The sequence below is a fragment of the Canis aureus genome, chromosome 10 (assembly GCF_053574225.1).
Source record: "Canis aureus isolate CA01 chromosome 10, VMU_Caureus_v.1.0, whole genome shotgun sequence".
Lineage (NCBI taxonomy): Eukaryota > Metazoa > Chordata > Mammalia > Carnivora > Canidae > Canis > Canis aureus.
In genome coordinates, this window is record NC_135620.1 from 67,894,916 (window position 1) to 67,917,736 (window position 22,821).

Here is a 22,821-nt window from a genome sequence, read left to right on the forward strand (position 1 = left end):
AAGTTGTCCATTAGAAATATAATGAGCAATATGTACAGCTAAATGCTCTAGTATAGAGCCACATTTTTAAATGCAAAGAAAGGTAAAATTAATTTTAATAACAATCTATTTAATCTAATAGATCAAGAATAATTTCAATATGTAATCAAAATCATTAATGAGATATTTTACTCTTTTTTGTACTAGGTGTTTGAAATCTAGTATACACCTTATACTAACAGCAAATCTCAATTCAGACTAGTTATTATATTTCAGGTGCTCAATATCCACAAGACTGGTGGTTTACCATATTGGTCAGCACAGCGCTAAAAGATAGAAGGAAAATTATTCCTGGTGAAATGGTTGAGATGCAAGAAGAGAGGATGAGCAAAACAAGTGGGGAAAAGGTGGGCAAACCCAATGTTCCCAAGGAACACTGACTGTAAAAAACAATAATATTTATATTGTGCACCAGAAATTAGGGAAAGTTTTGATCAGATTCTGTTTGAATCGTTTCAGGCAAGAATACTTCACAAGGATGTTGTATGCCTCATATTACATCACATTAAGAGGTACACAACATCTCATCACTGATGGCAAGACTGGATCAGAGTGAAACATCCAAATGCCTCTATCACGAAGTCATTTTTTTTCTCACTTTTTTACCAAAAATCAATCCATGGGATAAGACCGAGGCAGAAGAATCAAGGAAGTACAAAGTCTGTGAGACAAAGTACAATTTGGTGTGTTTGAGAAATAATAAGGAGAAAGACTCCCTATACTGTAGCCCTTGGCTAAGCTAATACCAAGATCAGGATCATGTACCTATTGACAATTCTTTTAAAAAGGAATATATCAGAATCATTAAATGAACTGTTTAATGACTGAGAATCATTTAATCAGAATTAATAAGTGATCTCTATAGCTATTGATATTGGACCCAGATCCCATTGAAAGCCTTGTGCCATTTCTCTGTACCCACTCCCATCCCCACCTTCCTTCTGCTTTTGCCTCTATGGAACCCATCTGTGACTATCTTCAGAAGATTGCCCTCAGCCACAGACACCATTTTGACTGCCTGCTTGTGCAAAAGGCCAAGAGCATTTAAGAGACAGGGTACCCCTTAGCTTTGTTTGGGTGGCTCTGGGCCATTGAATGACTTCTGAAAGCCCAGATCTTTCAAGTTGGGACAAAATCTGAGCTATAATTTGCTCTCCAAAGCTTTCTGGTACAATCCAGCTGAGGGGGATCCCTGGGTGGTGCAGTGGTTTGGTGCCTGCCTTTGGCCCAGGGCGCGATCCTGGAGACCCGGGATCGAATCCCACGTCGGGCTCCCGGTGCATGGAGTCTGCTTCTCCCTCTGCCTGTGTCTCTGCCTCTCTCTCTCTCTCTCTCTCTGTGACTATCATTAAAAAAAAAAAAAATTAAAAAAAAAATCCAGCTGAGGCTAGAACTGTGCCAGAAATCGTACCCTTGCTTGGATTCCTTCTTGTCACTGATCCGTTTCTCCTACTCCCTTACCTGTTTCCCCTGAGAGCAATTCCCTAATAAATCACTTGCACATAAATACTCGATTCAGGGTTGGCATCTGCAGAACCTGACACAAGGCAATCCCTAACTTTGTATGCCATGTTACATCTGGAATACATATAAGAAATACAATCTAATTTTATATACACGTGTGCAAAATGGAACATAAATAGGAATCATTTCTACTTCCATTTCAAGTGATTGGTTTCTGTTAATACACACTGTAAATAATTCATTGTGACTGATCAGTGCAAGGCTGATCCATGAGTGGCAACTACCAGCCAGGGTACAACACTGTACACACCACAGTGTTAAGTTGCACTCATACACACAGTATTAGCATTATTGAAAACTCAGCTGTGCATCACTTTTCTGGATGTGTAAAACTTCTTTGGTTCTTGAATACAAGCAAATCACTCACCATTCCTAAAGACTGAATGTGGTGCTTATTGTTTCAGAGACAATGAGTCTAGTGTTTGGCGCTCAGACTACATGTTTCAAAGGGAATCTTTGTCTGCTTAACATGAAATAAATCAGACTCTATATTTATTGGGCAAAGAGCAATCCAGCAACCTTCACTCAAATCAGCCCTGGCGGCCTTAAGTTACAACTGTTGGGTAAAGCCATAGGTAGCCTTTTAGTAACACAAGACAGAGCCCTCTAAGGGGGGTTGAGAAGAAACCAGTAAATAGAACCTACTCCTCACCTTTCTCTAGCCATTTTTAATCACTGAGAATTTTTTTTGCAATTATGTAAATTATTTTCAAGTACATTTCTACAGGAACTTTTTACAAACCAAAATTTCTCCCAACGACACTATTTAAATATTTACAAATATAAGCACATGACAGTCTGAAGTTCCACAAATAATGTAGAAAAACTTCATCAGGTTAGGTTCTAGTGGTTTATAAGAAATATTTTGGAAATTATCTGCTGAGGTTCATTATTATCCTTTAAGGGACATACATACATATATATATCAATAATGTAAACAAGGTCATTAAAAAAACATTTTGCTATATATAACCTTACATTAAGGTTATATTATATAATAACCTAAACTTATATTAAGGTTATATATAAACTTATATTAACCTTATATTAAGAGTGTAATTTTGGGGGGTACCTGGGTGGCTCAGTCAGTTAAGCATCTGCCTTCAGCTCAGGTCATGATCCCAGGGTCCTGGGATCGAGCCCCATGTTGCCCTCGTTGCTCAGCAGCAAGTTTGCTTCTCCCTCTCCCTGCTCATGTGTTCTCTTTCTCTCAAATCAATAAATAAAATCTTTTTAAAAAATACATATTTGGGAGGGAGGAGTTTAGATGGCAGAGTGGTAGGGGGACCCTGGGCTTGCTTCCTCCCTCTAACACAGCAAGATTAACACCAAATCATTTTGAACTAGGAAATCAATCTGAGGATTAAGAGAACAATCTGTACAATTGGAAAGAGAGAACATGGCAGATGCAAGGTTCGGAGACATGAACTAAGGGAAAGAAAACCACAGTGCGGCAGAAGGTGAGGAGCCCTTTTCATGGAGGTAAGTCAGAGAGAGCAGGAAAGAGCAGGAGAGAGAGCAATGTGTAAGGTAAGGTTGGCACAAGGCATCTCGGTGTAGGGTGTAGAGATCCCCTGGGAGAAAACATTCTCCTTCCTGGAGGACATAGGGATTGCATTAAACGTGGCTCTCCTCCTGGGAGTGGGTCCACACCTTGCCAGGTCCTTTAAGATTTGTAGTTTTGGGAGCACCTGGGTGGCTCAGTGGTTGAGCATCTGCCTTTGGCTCAGGTCATGATCCCGGGGTCCTGGGATTGAGTTCCACATGGGGCTCCCCACAGGGAGCTTGCTTCTCCTTCCGCCTATGTCTCTGCCTTCCTCTCTGGGTGTCTCATGAATAAATAAATAAAATCTTAAAATTAAAAAAAAGAAGAAAGTATACAGCAATACAGGCCTCCATCAAGAAGCAAGAAAGTTTCAAATCCACAACTTAACCCTACACCTAAAGGAGCTGGGGAAAAAAATAAATAAATAAAGCCAAAAATCAGCAATAGAAGGGAAATAATTAAGATCAGAGCAGAAATAAAAGTTACAGAAACAAACAAAAAACAGTAGAAAAGATCAACAAACCTAGGAAAGGTTCTTTGAAAGAATTAACAAAACTGATAAACCCCTAGCCAGCCTTATCAAAAAAAGGGGGGGAGGGAGGGAGAGAGAGAGAGAAAGGACCCAAATAAATAAAATCACAAATGAAAGAGGAGAAATCACAACCAACACCACAGAAATACAAACAATTATAAGAGGATGTTATTAGCAATTATATGCTAACAAATTGGGCAATCAGGAAGAAATGAATAAATTCCTAAAACATATAAACTACCAAAACTGAAATAGGAAGAAATACAAAATTTGAACAGACCCATTACCAGCAAAGAAATCGCATCAGTAATCAAAAATCTCCCAACGAACAAGAGTCCAGGGCTGGATGGCCCGGGGGCATTCTACCAAACATTTATCTTTTTTTTTTAATTTTTTTTTTATTTATTTATGATAGTCACAGAGAGAGAGAGAGAGAGAGAGGCAGAGACATAGGCAGAGGGAGAAGCAGGCTCCATGCACCGGGAGCCTGATGTGGGATTCGATCCCGGGTCTCCAGGATCGCGCCCTGGGCCAAAGGCAGGCGCCAAACCGCTGCGCCACCCAGGGATCCCTCTACCAAACATTTAAAGATGAATTAGGGATCCTTGGGTGGCACAGCGGTTTGGCGCCTGCCTTTGGCCCAGGGTGCGATCCTGGAGACCCGGGATCGAATCCCACATCGGGCTCCCGGTGCATGGAGCCTGCTTCTCCCTCTGCCTGTGTCTCTGCCTCTCTCTCTCTCTCTATCATAAATAAATAAAAATTAAAAAAAATTAAAGATGAATTAATATCTATTCTTCTGAAGCTGTACCAAAAAATAGAAATGGGGGGAAAAAACTTCCAAACTCATTCTATGAAGACAGCATTACCCTGATTCCAAACCCAAAGACCCCACTTAAAAGGAGAATTATAGATCAATATCCTGGATGAACATGGATACAAAAACTCTCAACGAGATACTAGCTAAAAACTACAGAACACCTATGAAAGAAACTGAAGAAGACACAAAGAAATGGAAAAACATTCCATGCTCTTGGATTGGAAGAAGAAATATTAAAATGTCTATACTACCCAAAGCAATCTACACATTCAATGCAATCCCTATTAAAATAACACCAGCATTTTTCACACAGCTAGAAAAAAACAAACCCAAAATTTGCACGTAATCAGAAAAGACTGCAAATAGCCAAGGTAATGTTGAAAAAGAAAAGCAAAGTGGGAGGCACCACAATCCCAGACTTTAAGCTGTGTTTCAAAGCTGTGGTCATCAAAACAGTATGGTACTGGCATGAAAACAGACACATAGATCAATGGAACAGAATGGACTACTCAGAAATGGATCTGCAACTATGTGGTCAGTCTTCAACAATGCAGGATAAAATATCCAATGGAGGCGCTCATGGGTGGCTCAGTCAGCTAAATGTCCAGCTCTCGATTTGGGCTCAGGTCATGATCTCAGGGTTGTGGGATCGAGCCCCCTGTTAGGCTCCACACTGGGCATGGAGCCTACTTAAGAGTCTCTCTCTCCTTTTGCCTCTCTCCCCCCTACTCTCTCCCTCTCTGAAAAAAAAGAATTTCCAATGGAAGAAAGAGTCTCTTCAACAGTGTTGAGAAAACTAGACAGCAACATGCAGAAAAATGAAACTGGACCACTTTCTTATACCATACACAAAAATAAATTCAAAATGGGACAAAGGCCTAAATGTAAGACAGGAAACCATCAAAATCCTAGAAGGAATAATAAGCCACATCTCTTCGACCTCAGCCACAGCAACATCTTACCAGACACATCTCTGGAGGCAAGAGAAAAAACAAATGCAAAAATGAACTACTGGAACCTCATCAAGTAAAAAGCTTCTGGAAGAAAAAAAAAAAAAGCTTCTGCACAGCAAAGGAAAAAAATCAACAAAACTAAAAGGCAACCCATGGAATGGGAGAAGATACTTGCAAATAACATATTGGATAAAGGATTGGTATCCAAAATCTATAAAGAACTTATCGGGGTGCCTGGGTGGCTCAGTCAGTTAAGTGTCTGCCTTCAGCTCAGGTTGGGATCCCAGGGTCCTGGGATCAAGCCCTGCATCAGGCTCCCTGCTCAACTAGGAGTCTGTTTCTCCCTCTTCCTTATCCCTCCCTCCTCCACTCATGCTCTTTTTCTCAAATAAAGTAAAATCTTAAAAAAAAAAAACTCATTAAAATCAACACCCGAAAAATAAATAATCCAGTTAAGAAATGGGCAGAGGACATAGACACTTTTCCAAAGAAGACATACAAATGGCTAACAGATACATGAAAAGATGCTCAACATCACTCATCATCAGGGAAATACAAATCAAAACCACAATGAGATTACCACCTCACACCTGTCAGAATGGCCAAAATGAACAACTCAGGTAACATTCGAAGGGGCATATGTACCCCAATGTTTATAGCACTTTAGCCAAATTATGGAAAGAGCCTAAATGTCCATCAACTGATAGCGAATGGATAAAGAAAATGTGGTATGTACTTACACTGGAATATTACTCAGCCATCAAAAACAATGAAATCTTGCCATTTGCAACAACATGAATGAACTAGAGGATGTTATGCTAAGTGAAATAAGTCAGTCAGAGAAAGACTAATATATTATTTCACTCCTATGTGGAATTTAAGAAACAAAACAGATGAACATAGGGGATGGAAAGGAAAAATAAGATAAAAACAAAGAGGAAGGCAAACCATAAGTCTCTTAACTATAGAGAACAAGCTGAGGGTTGCTGGAGAGGAAGGTGGTGGGAGGATGGGCTAGATGGGGATGGGCATTAAGGAGGGCAATTGTTGGGATGAGCCCTGGGTGTTGTATGTAAGTGATGAGTCACTAAGTTCTACTCCTAAAACCAATACTACACTATATGCTAACTCACTTGAATTTAAATAAAATAATAATAATAACAATTAAATAAAAGAGTGTAACTTTGTACTGTTGGAAAAGACAAGATATGCCCATCATCTATGACAGACATGCCCAGGAATGCTAAAAAGTAATTGTCCATGCAAATGGGATATGTCTAAAGCCAGTGCCAGAGTACCTCACAGAGGTTCTCACCAAACTAAAGTTGTCTTAAAGGAACCAATTAAGAGAAAAATTAGTTTTAGGCTTTTAGAAGCATTCATTTACAGGCAAAAACTAATGTACCAATTAAAATCATTCATCTCTATTCACCAGGCAAGGCCTCCAAAGATATCAAATGAGCTCTGATGCCTTACACTAGTCTTCAATACTCTGTGATCTTTAATACAATCCATTTCTATAACCCCTACTGGTTGCCTACAACATTTTTAGGATATTTTTATTGTATTTCTTTAGCATAAAAGAGAAAAAGAAAGAAAAAAAGGAAAAAGGAAAAGAAAAAGAAAAAGGAAATCCAGGAAGAAGAAAGAAAATCTTATCTTAAAATGCAATTTTCTAAATACAGCAAATACAAATGAGAATTCAATATATGACAAATTCTATGTTTTTATAATCTTGAAGTGATTTGGTTACAGAAAAATGTAAAGTGCCTGCATATGAAAATTCACGTAAGAAAAGCCAAAAGATAAACATAAAGCTGGAAAAAAATTCACAAATCAAATTACAAAGGTCTTGTTTTCTTAATATATTTTTTTAAAATTTTTTAAGATTTTATTTCTTTACTTGTGAGAGACACAGAGAGAGGCAGAGACATAGGCAGAGGGAGAAGCAGGCTCCATGCGAGGAGCCCGATGTGGGACTCGATTCCAAGACCCCGGGATCATGACCTGAGCCAAAGGCAGATGCTCAACCACTGAGCCACCCAGGTGCCCCTATTTTTAAATATACTAAAACAATACTACAAGTCCAATTTCACGTATGTGAAGGATATGAAAAGGCTGTTCACAGAAAAAAAAAACAAAAATGAATCCTAAAACATAACTAATATCACTCATAATAAAAGTGCTTCATTGAAACTGTGCTGAAATATCATTTTTACCTATCAAATTATTATCCAAAATGAAATAAATAGCACTGCTAAAGAATATAGGCATTGTTGAGGCTATTACGGTAAGTGAATAAGTCAGAAACTGTATGATTTCACTTATATGTGGAATTTTAGAAACAAAACAAAACTCAAAGATACAGAGAACATATCAGTGGTTAACAGTGGGGAAGGGGGCTGGAGGGTGTGCAAAAAGCATGAAGTGGGCCAACTGTATGGTAACTAGACTTACTGCTGTCATCAATCTGTAGTATGTACAAAGATCAAATTACTATGTTGTACATTGAAACTAATACAATGTTACATACCAATTTTCCTCAGTTAAGAACAAAAATTAAACAAAAAAAGAATATAGGCATTAATGATAAAAAATATATATATTTATATGGGGGGAGGATATAAATATCCTCTACAGAGGGCAGTTTGGTGGTATAAAAATTATAAATGCACATCGCCTTTCATGTGGCAATTCCTTTTCTAGTAATTTATCCTAAAGCTATATCCCAATGAGTGAAAAGATTATATCTACATCTATAGCTATGTCCATATCCACATCCATTTATCTATCTATCCACTCTCAATAGAAAGGTACTCAAGAATGTAGCAGAAGCTGACTTTAGGAAGGGCTATGAGTAGTAGAGTGCTTTATATCTACTTATATTCATTTGCACTTACTTCTTGGGCTTTGAGCCCTATTATCTTTTCAAAAAAAAATTTTAACAGAAATTTTCAAAAATGCCATTGTAAGCATGAATATGAAGCACTAACGAAATAGAGGCTCTACTTCTGTTGGCTATTTGATTTATTTCTTTGATTCAAAGTCATTCACAAGACTGATTAAAATACTCTAGAGTGCAGCATGTATTATAAATAGCTCAAATTTATTCTAGGTCTGGGATAGTAGATATACTTTTTCTTTGACACTGTAGTGCAAGAAATGTGCATACTGTTTTGTATTATTTTCTTCACCCTTGTGAGATTTCTCCGGGGTGATATGGGAACATACAACAATACATAATCACTAGTCTTAAGTAGATGAAAAAGGCAGCATGCTGGATTCCACTGAATACTTTGCTACCTTGACCACTTCACATTAGCGCATTATTTAATCTCTACAAAGCCATTATCATCTGATGAAAGTATTTTTATCCTCATCAATCTGAGATTCAGAGAATCAAACAAGTGGCCCAAGAGAGCCAGAGGACTAGCAACCCACTGGGGTGGGAAGCAAACTTAGATATATTGGGTGCCTCAGTAGAGTGTAGACAACAGGTGAACAAGAATGATAAATAACTAGCTGCACTTAGTAACTACATAAACAAAGGTGTATTTTTAATCAATGCTTTTCAATGCAAATTAATGAGAGCTCATCATTCCTAATATACTTGGGAACTGATAAAAATGTATTAACTCCACATAGGAAAAAAACAGACAGATCTGATTCTGTTAACATACACAAAAAAAAGCAAACATAAATTTCAGAATCTTCTGAGGTTCAACTGGGATAATACTGAAAACAGTTTAAATGCTCACACAACTAGCTTAGCTTTACCAATGAGAAAACTCAAATTGCCCCTAATCATTTTTTTTTGTTGTTTTTTTGTTTCGTTTTGTTTTGGGTTTTTTTGTGTGTAATGGTATATCATGATACTGGTCAAATATTTGTGGCTAATTTTATCCCAAATCTGCCCACTGAAATCTCAGTCGAAAGGATTTGGGTTTTTAGGTTTACTTTGCAGTATCTGGTTGAAAAGGAAAAAGGACTCAACGTTACAGCAGGCACCAAACAAGAGAAATAGCAGGAAGGACTGAGAACATGAATTCTTTCTCAGTCCCAAAGAGACGCTGTTCCAACAGGACTCAGGTCAGAGGGCTGGGCACTGCTGGGGCAGGTCACATGGCTGATCTGGGCAAACTTGTTTTGTGAAGAAACAGATGATTTCTAGCTACGAGGCTGTTGTTCCTATAACTTTTTAGCAACAGTTAAATCCATTAAATCCAGCAGTTAAATCCATTCCAAAATGACAAGCGAAAGAAAAGAACATTCTGAATAAACTGCAGATGAATGGAGTTCTCTCCTGCCTCCTTGGGAATATTATGAGCATCTTACAAAAGGGGCCATATCCTGTTTCCTTCTCTGGTTGCTACAACTGTGGTTTGTATATTGGCTGTATCGCTAATGTGAATTTATAACCCCAAAACTCCAAAAGAAAAAAAATCAGTACTCCTTCACAAGTATGCATTTTCTTTCCCTAACTTTCAACAAGCACTGTTTTAAATCATCATTATTTTTTTTCTGCGCTGGAAGCAAATCTACACGTCTTTTTCATATCCTACTGCTAGCACAGAAGGCGAAATACTGACATAAATGGAAGGACTTGCAAGTTCAGCATTAATACAAACCAGGCAAACATTACTGGGATATTTAAGACTCAACAGTGCCTCCTAGCGCACCTATAAAAATTAGCAGGAGCCTAAGATCCAAAATACATCAGGCTGGGGGGAAAAAAGTAAATTAGAAGGCATTAATGAATTTATCCTTTTAAATAATCCAGGAATTGGTCTTCGGGGATGAACTTATTTATGTTAACAAGATAGGAAAATTACTTTCAACTAAAAAAGAGGGTGTTAAGAAAGATCCATATTCAGGCAGGAGGAAATGGCATGAGGGCATGTGGAAAGAGATAATGCAAAATATAAATACGTGTTTTGAAAGAAAGAGAGAGAAAGAAGGGGAAGGAGGAGGAGGAGGAGATGGAAAGAGATTCCTACTGCTCCCCAGAGCAAACCGACTAGAAGAAATACCAAGAACTTGGATTATGATAACATGGCATTTTGCTCTGAGCCAATACCCAGCTTTTTCCTCTTAAGAGAACTCCTATTCTCAATGTTCTTCTTGCACATCTGCTAGCATCGGTAACCTCTGGGCACCAGAGCTCTTCACACATCTATGCAATTACTGGTGCTTTTTTTTCCACCACAGGCCCTGAAGTGGGGAGTTCGTTTTTTTCTATTTAAATGATCATAGCTTTTTCCAGAAGCTTCTGGTATCTGTGGGTCATCTGGGGATCATGAAAACAAATAATGCCATGAAACCCAACAAGAAAGTATTCGGCTGACCAAGGGGCACTTGGTTAACAACCCTAGAATGCCATGCTCAAAAGAATTTCTCCTTGCTGGACCCAACTGATGTCCCCAGGTCCATCCAACATTTCTACTCTCATATCTTCTTTCTCTCCTTGTTTCGCCAAAAATGTATGTGGAGTTCTGATCCCTTCTTTGCTTGGATTCTATTGTCCTTCACATTCCATCCACTATTTTGAAGAAATCTTCCTTCACTGGTACTTTATCTCAATGTCTTCAAAAACATCATGCAAATTAAACTTCTTCATGACCACTATATAGAAAAGCATCAACAGAACCTAAATTACTTGAGAAGAGAAATCTAAGCCCAATAGAATAAAGAAAGCACTCATAATTACACGTCAGCTGTAAATTAATATCAGAACCCCACTGTATATGGATATGTTTGTAGTATATAATTCTCCTTAAGTTGACCATTGAAGAGATTATGTACATTTCTTCTCCCATTTTGCCATTTTCAAAAGGTTCAAAGTAAAGGCTCCCTCCATGTAATGATTTGGAAATATATTTTGATGGAGCCAGTCACACTTGACTATTCTATTCAACATTCCATTTTCCATAATGCAGGGGGAAAAGGTGAGCAGCCCCATCTGTCTTAACAGAATCAATTCTTACTGCTGTGTATATTCTCTGTATTGTAAAAACCACAAGGCACAATAGTGAATCTGTGCCATTTTCACACCAACACAAAATTCTCATTGAAAGAGTCTGCATGTTTTAAGGAAGTAAGAAACATTTATATATTATTTACATATATCCTATTCCTGAGAGAATGCTCTCAAATTGATGAACTTTCCTTTCCTCTACCTTAAATCTGGATCCTCTCCTCTTGATCAGGGACACTCAAAACCCAACCCCATGTTCTCCTAGCTTTTGCTGGAACATGCTAGCTAAATACTACAGGTCCTTTGAGATTGTGTTGCTTTTCTGTCTCCAGTACATCCCCTGTGGGTAATGTTGTAACTTAATCCTAATTATTGGCTTTGCGTCATGAAGGGAAATGGGGGTACATCCTGATGGAGGTAAGGGAGAGTCATCCTTGCATCATCCTCAAGCAAGGAAGGAATTCTAGCCTTTATAAGTAAAGCAGGTCACTTCTGCAGGCTCAAAGACTCAGGAACGTCTGACAATTCACAATTTTTAGGAGGCGTCAATGTCACTGTCCCCATCCAAGATGTTGGTGTCCTATTCTTTCCCAACCCTAGTATTACAGACCTGCTTTGGTTTAGAACTCAACTATTCACAATTAATCTGTGACCCTGGTCCTTTGATTTCTCTGCCTTCTAGCTATAGGCTATGAGAACATTTGCCTGTGATACCAAATAGGCCCTCTGGCTTCACATTTAGCTTGTAATTTCAATTATTCTTTCTTAACTTCTCATTATCTTTTTCCAAGGGTCGATTGAGTTTAGCAATAAACATTCAATTTTATTACCCTTATGGTTGCTTTTTCTCTCATTTTTATCACCTGCTTCACACTTCGTACCTGCTAATGCATTACTTTCCACTGATCCATTGTCCCAATTACCCAACAGTGGATATTTTCCACTGCTTATACTGCTTATATTTGTCAGGGGTTCACCTATACCAGTAATAGTCCTCTTTGCCAGTCAAGTAATGCATGATTCTGCTCCAGGATCTTATCCCAGCATGTGTTTTTTGTTTGGGTCTGGTTTGGGATTTTTTTTTGGACCACCCACATCAACTCTCATGGATAGGTTCTCTGGCAAGTTATCTTTGAAAGTTTAATTGGGAGTGTTCTGAGAATCAACACCTGGGGAAAGAAAGGGAGGATGAGGAAGTAAGATTAAGCAGAAACTGAGAAGTGATACCCTATCAACAGAAGTCTCAGCTGATCCTCTGAAGAGTTCCAAAACTTGGATTACACTTGAGAACTATCCATCCAAAAGGACGGGACTTTGACACCCTCATACGAACAGTCATTGGAGGAGACCACCTGGGAAGAGGGCATGGCCTTGGCAAGGCAGCTGACTTGAGTCAAGGCCATCCTGGATGGTGTCTGAGAGTTGCAAATGGTTGGCGGGCAGCACCTCCACAGCTGAGAGTCCTTCACTCCTCATGGGGATTCAGTGCATCATAGCACTGCCTGCAGAAACTCAGATCCAAAAAAAGAAAAAAGAAAGAAACTCAGATCCATGCAGCCCCCTGGATGTTTTTATCTCAAAAAGTGTACATCTTTTTAATTAAAAATAATGACTATCAAATAACAAAAATCTCAAATATCAACATAGGAGATGACAGAGAGGAAAAAAGGAGGGATTGTATGAATTTTTTTTAAAGTTCATCTTGTTAAAGGGAAGAACATCCTGGTAGACTGGATCATTATTCTAACTGTTCTCTTTCCTTAGTAATAGGATCATACACCACACTCTTTGTCATGTAATTTTGCAATGTTCTCACGTTGTCTTGGAGCATATTTCCTTATCCTTTTATTCTGTGCTAGGACATGTGACTTGTTAGCAGCTATGAATCAAACAGAGTCTTAAAATGGGCTTCACGGTTAAGCTTACCCTCTTGTGCCTACACCATTGCTATTAAAACATAACCCAGCCTGGTGTTCCAAGGAGAGGATGAGAGACACATGGAGCACAGCCACCCAGCCTCTACAGTCTGAAACAAAGTCATTCCAATCAACCGACAGAGCTACAATGAGTAGCAGAGCTATGTTGCCAAGCCCAACCTAGATCAACTGAACCTCAGCCACTGCACAAATACATGAATGGTGAAAAATACTGCTATTATTTGGGTTTATTTGGGGGATAGCCTATTACACAACATCATAATAGCATTAACTAACTTATACAGATGTAGGTATTAATTGATTGATAGACGTTGTTAGAAAACAAGCTTAAATATGTGCATGGCATTACTTCTAATATATCAGCAGGAGAAAATAAAGAAATAATTCAATAAACCATAGCGTGGAGATGGGGAGAGAAGTAAAAAAAAAAAAAGAATAGCAAGAATGGGCAAATAAGGGGTACAAACAGGCCTAACTATAAAATAACAATAAATATGAGTAAGTAATATTGATTTTAGAAGACAGACTCACAGATTGGGGGAGGTTAAAATTAAAGTCTATTCTATTTAAGAGACAGGCTTAAAATAACAAAGAAGGAAGAAGGAAGACAACAAATCAGGAACTGGAAAACACAACTTGAGTCAGAGGGAAAAGCAATCCCCAAGCCAATGATAAAGACCATAGTTCTACACCAAGTCTAGAGAGTGGCCAGTAAAGACTATAGTAAGTTAGAGGTCTCTGGAGAAGTTTCTGAGGAAAGATTTGTTCAAAAGATGAAACTAAAAAAAAAAAAAAAAAAAGATGAAACTAATATAATAATTAATGTGGGTGAATATATTAACAGAAGACATATACTCTGGCTGGTGCTTGGGTTTGAGTTAATAAAAAGAACATTAAGAACTAAACATTAAACCAACAAGTATCAACACAAATAGTTATGCAAGAAAAAAAATCCTAATAAATTATAGTAAGCACCCAATAAATTAGAAGAATATACATGATATTCTGTAGGAGCTTAAAAGAAGATGATAGACCCATATGTACTGCCATGATGCTGTTTCCAAGACACATTATTAATTTTTAAAAGCAAATTACAAACAGTACAACATTTGCATAACACCATATACATAAAGTTACACTAAATATTTCTACACCACTTCCATACCATATGCCAAAAGTAAAATGTGGTCTGTGGGCCAGCAACATCAGCATAATTTAAGATCTAATTAGAAAAACATATTCTCATTTCCCACCCAAACCTACTGAACCAGAATTTCTAAAGTAGGGCTGAGGGATCAGGCCATTTGCTTACCACTTGCTTTTCAGGTAATTCATAGACACAGCAAAGTTTGAGAACTCCTAGAGTATTGCCTAAGAAAGGTCTGATTAGAGGAATTAACTCTGAGGGTGGTACTGGGATGGAAAGTGGATATATTCAAGGGAGAAGTCTGCTATATATTCAAGGGAGAAGCATTTTGCTTTAATGGTTTTTACAAGAATGTATTTATTCGTTGACTCTGCAACTTAAAAATATAATAGAAGATAAAGTAATTTTTCAAGGAAAATGTACTTGGGAAAAGATGTGCATAAAATATGACATAGCCCCTGTTTATCAATGTCTCTCTTAAATTGGAAATGCTGTTCTCCAGATGTAAATTCCATCGTGCTAACTTCTGCCTGTGGCTGCAAGACAGCAAATGCTAGAAAGGAAATTAAAAAGAATTTTGATGAGCTACTAAAACTCTTCCCCTTGAAGCACAGCTGGCGGGCAATGTGATAGTGGAAGGAGCCTCCCAGGACTGCTCAGAATATTCGAGTAGGTGGTATATTTCCTTTAAAACTAACAAACATCGCAGGCAAAGCTCTCTGACCCAGATGGAGTAGAACGAGACCAGCCTTAATTGGTTCTGGGCACCATTCACACAACGTCAAGGAAGTGGTCTTCCTGTATGATGGGTCATGAGGAAAAACAGGAAGGAAGCAGAGGGATAGAGAGGAGGTGGTGTGCTGATACTACACTGAGGGCTTTGAAGCTGGGGCCAGAACCTAGCAGTGAAGGATACAGGCGGCCCCTAGAAGCTGGAAAAGGTGAGGTGCTTGATCCTCCCCGGCCTCCAGAAAGAACCAGCCCTGCTGACATCTTGATTTTAGCTCTTGAAACTGATGTAGGACCTCTGACTCCCAGGATGTTGGTCGCCTGCATCTCTAGTGATAACCAGTCAGCAGAAATGATGGAACGCCTCAAGCAGACAAATGGCACACCCCCACTTGTGCAAGAATACACGGTCCCACGTGGAGATGACTGCACCTTCACAGCTTGGTCCAAGTTTATACCCTGCACCACGAATTGTGAAGCAACCCCAAGTCTGTGGTAACAGCTCACAGGAGAAAACAGGAAGGAGAAACGCCAGGATTTCTGACCTGTACCCTCTTGTGGAAACGGAACTATGCCCTTGTGATATATTTACTTCTCAACCTTATAGAAACTGGTCAGATTGCATTCTTCTAGAAGGCAGAAGGGCTGTCTCAACGAGGATTTCGGGCACAAGGAGACTATAAAGAATGTGCAAAAAGCATGAGCTTTGGAGTAGCAGCCTGCTCTGATTAAAAATGGCAGACCTGTTGACCCCTCCCACTGCTGCAGCTCTGATCCGGCAGGGAGATGGATGAGGAGCAATAGATGAACATACATACACAGCCCAGGAGGTGTATCCCTGGTCTAGAATTAGTAGCTTTGTTCTTCAATATTTGTTTCAGTTCTGCTTTGTCAGTAACACACTGCCTTTCATAAAATACAGGCATTTGGAAGGCACACATCTGTATCTCACTGAGTATTTGGAATGTGATTATTTTGGATTCTTGACTCACTTGAGTCTACACTTCCCCACTGGCCACTTGTTTCACTGTGGATGAGTGCAGTTGCCCTACTTCACTGAAAAAGCCATGTCTAATATGAAATATTAGAATTTTGTGTTATATTTTTAGTGCTCTGATCATACATACGGGAGGCATCCAGCCTTGAATGTCTCCTCGGTTAGTTGACAAAATACCAATGAAAAAGCTCATTTAAAATGTCTCACAAAAAAAAAAAAAAAAAAATGTCTCACAATAGGCAGCCCCGGTGGCCCAGTGGTTTAGCGCCGCCTGCAGCCTGGGGTGTGATCCTGGAGACCTGGGATCGAGTCCCATGTCGGGCTCCCTACATGCTTCTCCCTGCTTCTCCCTCTGCCTGTGTCTCTGCCTCTCTCCCTCCCTCCCTTCCTCTCTCTCTCTCTCTCTCTCATGAATAAATAAATAAAATCTTTAAAAAATAAAGTGTCTCACAATATAATATATAAGTATACCCAAATGAATAAAATAAAAGTGTTGGTGGGGGAGTAGGCAATTTGGGAGAGTTTTATGAGCTGTTAATTAGAGAGAAGACTGTCTTTTTTGAACTTTGGGGAGAATTTGAAAGGTATGGGTGAATGGAGAAAAGAATGAAAAATAGATACAAGTGGGGTAAATGTTGATGTGGGAGGCTGAGACTAATGGAACCTATGAATTTCATACTCTAGTTTGTGGCTTTTTTTTCTTTTTTTTTTTTAAGACTAAAAGCGTTAGGAATTTTACAGATAGTATGAAAGAGAATTCACGTTTGACTTGTAACTCTGGTGGAAAAAAAGATTTGTTTTTGTGTGTGGGTGTTTTGTTTTGTTTTGTTTTTATTGGAGTTCAATTTGCCAATATATAGCATAACACCCAGTGCTCATCCCATCAAGTGCCCCCCTCAGTGCCCGTCACCCAGTCACCCCCACCCCCCGCCCACCACCCTTTCCACCACCCCTTGTTGGTTTCCCAGAGTTAGGAGTCTCTCATGTTCTGTCTCCCTCTCTGATATTTCCCACTCATTTTCTCTCCTTTCCCCTTTATTCCCTTTCACTATTTTTTTATATTCCCCAAATGAATGAGACCATGTAATGTTTGTCCTTCTCCGATTGACTTACTTCACTCAGCATAATACCTTCCAGTTCCATCCACGTCGAAGCAAATGGTGGGTATTTGTCGTTTCTAATAGCTGAGGAATATTCCATTGTATACATAGACCACACCTTCTTTATCCATTCAGTCTCTGCCATGAAAGTCTTATGTTCTAATAAGCTCTTACAATAATATTAGAAATAGTAAATTGAATTCAGTTCTAACATAGAAGTCAAATAAATGACAGTTTGTCTTCATTGCCAATGGATTAGCTATTCTTTAAGATATGCTCTTATTATTATATAATGCAACTTAAGATTTAATAACTTTTTAATGGATGACATCATGGCTCTGCTTCCTGGGTTACTCTATAAAGTTGTTTTCAGTGACTTGACTTGGAGAAACATTAAACACATCACAAGCAAGTAGTGGACCCATTTATGGAAGGCAAAGGCATTTGACTCTAAACTTTGTTTCTCTGGGTTTTTTTTAAATATGTTTAGGTTTATTTCCTAAAGACTGCTTTTCCTTCTTCCTATTAAAATATCTTTGACTTACAATATTGTGTAAATTTACGGTGTACAACATGTTAATCTGATAGATTTTTGTATGGTACTGATTCTAGCGTAGTGATAATTAGCACCTCTATCACATCACATAATGTGGTTGGAATAATTAAGTTCTAGCCTCTTAGCAAGTTTGATTATAATGCAGTATTGGTTTGTATATTCACTATACTGTGCATTAAATCTCTAGGACTTATTTATTATTTTTTTAAAAGAGGGAAACATAGGGAAAATTTAAATTTTTAAAAAGTAGGGAAAGTTGTATTGGTTAATCTGGAGGTAAAAAAAAAAAGAAAAAAGAAAAGAGCTACACTGGGAAGATACTTCTTTGCTCAAGGGGCAGTAAAATGCATGCACACCACTCTACTTTTCTCATTCCATATTCTCCACCACCCCTCTGAGATCTTCCCATGGGCCTTTGGGAGAAGCAGCTACTTAACTCTTCAAGTAGTGCAAGAGCATGCCCTTGTTGACAAAACCTACCTAACCAAGACAGTCGTAATGCTTTTCTTTCTCTGCGCCATCTCAGTTCTTCATTATGACACTATTCCCACTACACAGGTACAAGTCGCAAACTAGTTCTCACTGCCCTAGAGGGAACTGTGTTTTAACCAAGATTCATTACAGTTTAGAACCCGAGGGGTGTTCATGCCCTGGAAGTGCACGCAGTTAAATAAGACGCTGTGGGACTCAGCCCCATGGGTTAGGCAGTAGGTTAGGAACAAAGTTGGAAAAATCCAACTAAGACTTATTAGTAAGAGACCTTTTCTTCTCAGAAGTTTCTCCTAAGGGAAGTCTGAAGTGCCTTCAAAGTGAAATAATCTAAAAAAAAAAAAAAGTTAAATAATCTCTACTTATGAGTAACAGTGAAATATTGAAAGGTGGAGGTGATTCAAAGTACTCATAAAAGGATCCAAAGATATCACTCTCAAGCTTAAGAAATTTCCTCTATTTTATACATTGCAAATACCATGAAGTCTCATACTCTGAATGATGCCATAGTGACGGCTATAGGTCACTATATATTTGTACACATCCACAGAATATACAACATCATGAGTACACTATAATGTAAACTATGGATTGTGGGTGATTGTAATGTGTCAATGTAGTTTCATCAACTGAATAACAAATGTACCCCTCCACTGTGGGGACAGAAGCAGGGAGTATATGGGAAATCTCTGTACCTTCCTCTCAGTTCTGCTGTGAACCTAAAACTACTCTAGAAAATAAGGCCTAATGAAAAAAGAATTTTAAGAGAGCCAAGGTACCATGTTAAAGAACTTACCATTTAATCAAGGACATAATAGAGACCATAAAAGAAAATGAAATCGGCAAAAAACTTTAATAAACATTTCTATAGATATACAAATGTCCAAAATGTATATGAAAAGATGCTCAGCATCTAATCATTAGAGAAATGCAAGTCCAAACCTTACATCAATTAGAATGGTTAATGTATAAAAAAAAGAAAAGAAAAAAAAAAACAGAAAGTCACAAGTGTTGATGAGGATGTGGGCAAACTGGAAACCTTGCGCACTGTTGGTGGGAATGTAAAGTAGTGCAGCCACTATGGAAAATAGTATGGAAGTTCCTCGAAAAAAATTGAAAATAGAATTGTCTCATGATCCAGCAATCTCACTTGCGGTTACATATCCAAAAGAACTGAAAACAGAATCTCAAAGACATATCTGCACACCCATGTTCACTGCAGCATTATTCACAATAGCCAGGAGGTGGAAGCAGCCCAAATGTCCATCGATGGACGGGTGGATAAAGAGAATGTGTCATCTACATACATGGTGAAGGAGATCAAGGTTGCAGATGGAATTAAGTTTGCTAATCAGCTGACCCTACAAAGAGAGGTTACCTGCCTTGGCCCAGTGTCATCACAAGGGTCCTTGGAAGTGGAAAGAGAGAGAAGTTCGAAAAAGACATGATGACCCAAGCAGGGTCAGAGCGATGCAATATGAGAAAGACTTAACTCATTTGCTGGCTTTGGAGATGGAGGAAGGGGCCATGCGGTATCTACTGAGGCTACCACTACGAATACCAAAGACCGGGTGACATAAGCAAAGTAAAGAAATTTACTTTTGTACAGTTCTAGAAGCTGGAAGTCTCAGCTTCAGGCACCAAACGGTGAGAGGACAGAGAGAGAAGAGAGGCAATAAGGACTCCTCCCACGCTCTTGGGAGCCACCGTCCCTCCGGTCAGGAAGAAGTGTTCTTTCCTCAGGATTTCAGGTGTCTACCCAGCCACCACTGCCGGTGCTGCCACTGTCACCGTGGTACTGGGGATTTGGGCAAGAGGCATAAAAAAAAAAAAAATCAGGGAATGTACTTCACTCTTTCTGATGTACAGGAGCCCCATTTCTCTCTTTCAAGAACCAAAAAAGGAAAGAGAATGTCTCCAGGAGAGCTCTCTATCTTTCTGTCTGAACTCAGTGTATGGGTTTGGGTTTCAGCCTTCCCTTCAGCCAAGGCCAAGAGATACTGGGGGAGGAAGAGGAGACAAGACAGAAAGTCGCCATGGGTTCATTGGTAGCTTGCAAGGTAGTTTCCTTCCTGGGTCAGCTTGCTATCTTACTTTTCAGAGTCCTCAGGTAGCTGCTCCACACATTCCGTCTAGAGGATGGATGGATGGATGATGGATGGATGGATGGATTTATGTTTATTTTCTTTTAATCCCAGTGTAGTTAACATACAATGGAACATTAGTTTCAGGTGTACAATATCATGATTCAACACCTCCAGAAATCACCCAGGGCACATCGTGACAACTGCCCTCCTTAATCCTCATCAGCTGTTTCATCCATCATCCCACCCACCTCCCCTCTGGTGACCATCAGTGTGTTCTCTATTGTTAAGGAATTGTTTCGTGATTTCTCTCTCTCTCTCTCTCTCTCTCCTTTTGCTTATATGTTTTGTTTCTTAAATTTCACCCAAGTGAAATCACATAGTATTTCTCTTTCTCTGACTTATTTCATTTAGCATTATACTCTCTAGCTCCACCCATGTCACTGCAAATGCCAAGACTTCATTCTCTCTTATGGCTGAATAATATTCTATTGTATATATTGCATATATACACCACATCTTCTTTGTCCATTCATCAGTCAATGGACACTTGGGTGCTTAGAGTCTTTAACTGCACTCAGTGGGAGGAACAGGATGGTGTGCACTTACTTCATCTTGATCAATACTGGAAGCTGAGTCCTGGCTTTTGCCCTCTTCCTATTTAGAGTTCACTCCCTTTCAATGCCCCTTTGTTGGTTTTTCCTATTTGATGGGCTTTAAATAGGAGTGTTTCTCTAGTTTCTTCTTAGGCAATTTTCTCACTCTATACTCTCTCCCTCAGTTCATGCCAACCACGTTCATCACCTAACTACAAATGTGCAAATATGTCACGAGTTTGTATCTCCAGGCTGATCTTTCTCATTAATTACAACTGACTGCTTGATATTTCTACTTACATATCTCAAAATCATGGCAAATTCAACATGTCTAAAACGCAATTCATGATTTACCCTTCAACCCACCACCAGCTTTATTTGACACCTAGAAGTCACCTTTGACATTTTCAGGAACGATCGAGTACCTCATTGAATAGCCATCAAAAGTTTATTACATGCATATTTTTATTCATCGGACGTTTACTGGGAAATTGGTCCTTCACAAAAAGTATACACTAAATAAATGCCTTCTCTGTGCCTGACCTTGTGCTAATCCCTAGGTATACAAAGTTAATGAAACTGATACTGCACACCAGTGCAACCGGTATTAAACAAGCAAACCCACAAATTATTATCAAGTTACAAATTATGATAACTGTTCCTAATAAAAGAAGCAGCAAGATATAACACAAAACTTTCATGAAACTAAAAGGAGTTGTGTGTTCCTAGAGCAAAGGATGTAAGTGGCGGATAATTAGATTAAGAATGTCCTTAAATGTCATCGTAAGGACTTCAACTTTTAAGGCAATAAAAGCCACTAAGGGATTTAAGCAGGGAAGTAACATGGTCAGATTGTTCCGCAGCGTATATCTGGTTATGTAATCATTCAGGAACTGGTTCTCTCTCAGATGTCATTTTACCTTCTCTGTCAAATATATTCCTCTTTTTAACAATATCTGAAAAGGATCCCTTACCTGAGACTCCAAAAGTTATGACTGCAATTAGCACTGGTTGAGATGGAATCTAATCCAAATGAAGGAATGCATCATTTATCAATAACTAACTTTAGTATTGCCTATAATATATAAAGCATATTTATATTCATTTTGCTTTTCTTTATTTTTTCACTTTGTTTTTCATAGCAACTTTACGTACCATACGGCTGTCACTACTGTAACTCCTAATATTTTGGGCAACAATTGCTACAGAGAGATCTGCCCGGGTCCCATCGTGAGTCCTCTTCTGACATCTGGGTCATTTCTAATCTGTTTTGGTCCCACTTGGGTCCGTATCACATTCTGAAATTCTTGTTTCCATGACCTTTTGCTCCGTCCCTTGTGTCAAAGTTGGTTACTAATTACAGAGGTTGCTAAGTTGTTGTGTCTTTCTCGTAATTCACTCTTCAAAGTAAAATTTTCAGCTATCTCTATAACTCTGGTTATTCCTGTTTATATTTGGTACCACAGATACTACAACTAATTGCGGGAGGCAGATAATCCGTTCTACTCCAACATAAATCCAGCTCTACCGTAACAAAACTCTACCATAGAACGCCACTTGACAATGACTCTGAAATGACCAGGAAATGAATGTGGTATCTAGTTGTGAAGGTTGAGGTATCTTGGCAGAAAAATAATTACTTCTGAGATGAAAGCTTCCTGGTCAGCTCTCCTCTGCTACCCCAAAGCCATTTACTCAAGTCTTTGTTTTCATTAAACATCTCTTGGCATCAATATCCTCCACTATCAAATATCTCTTGGGCATCAAATTTGTCCCCTTGCTGCATCACCAGAATTTT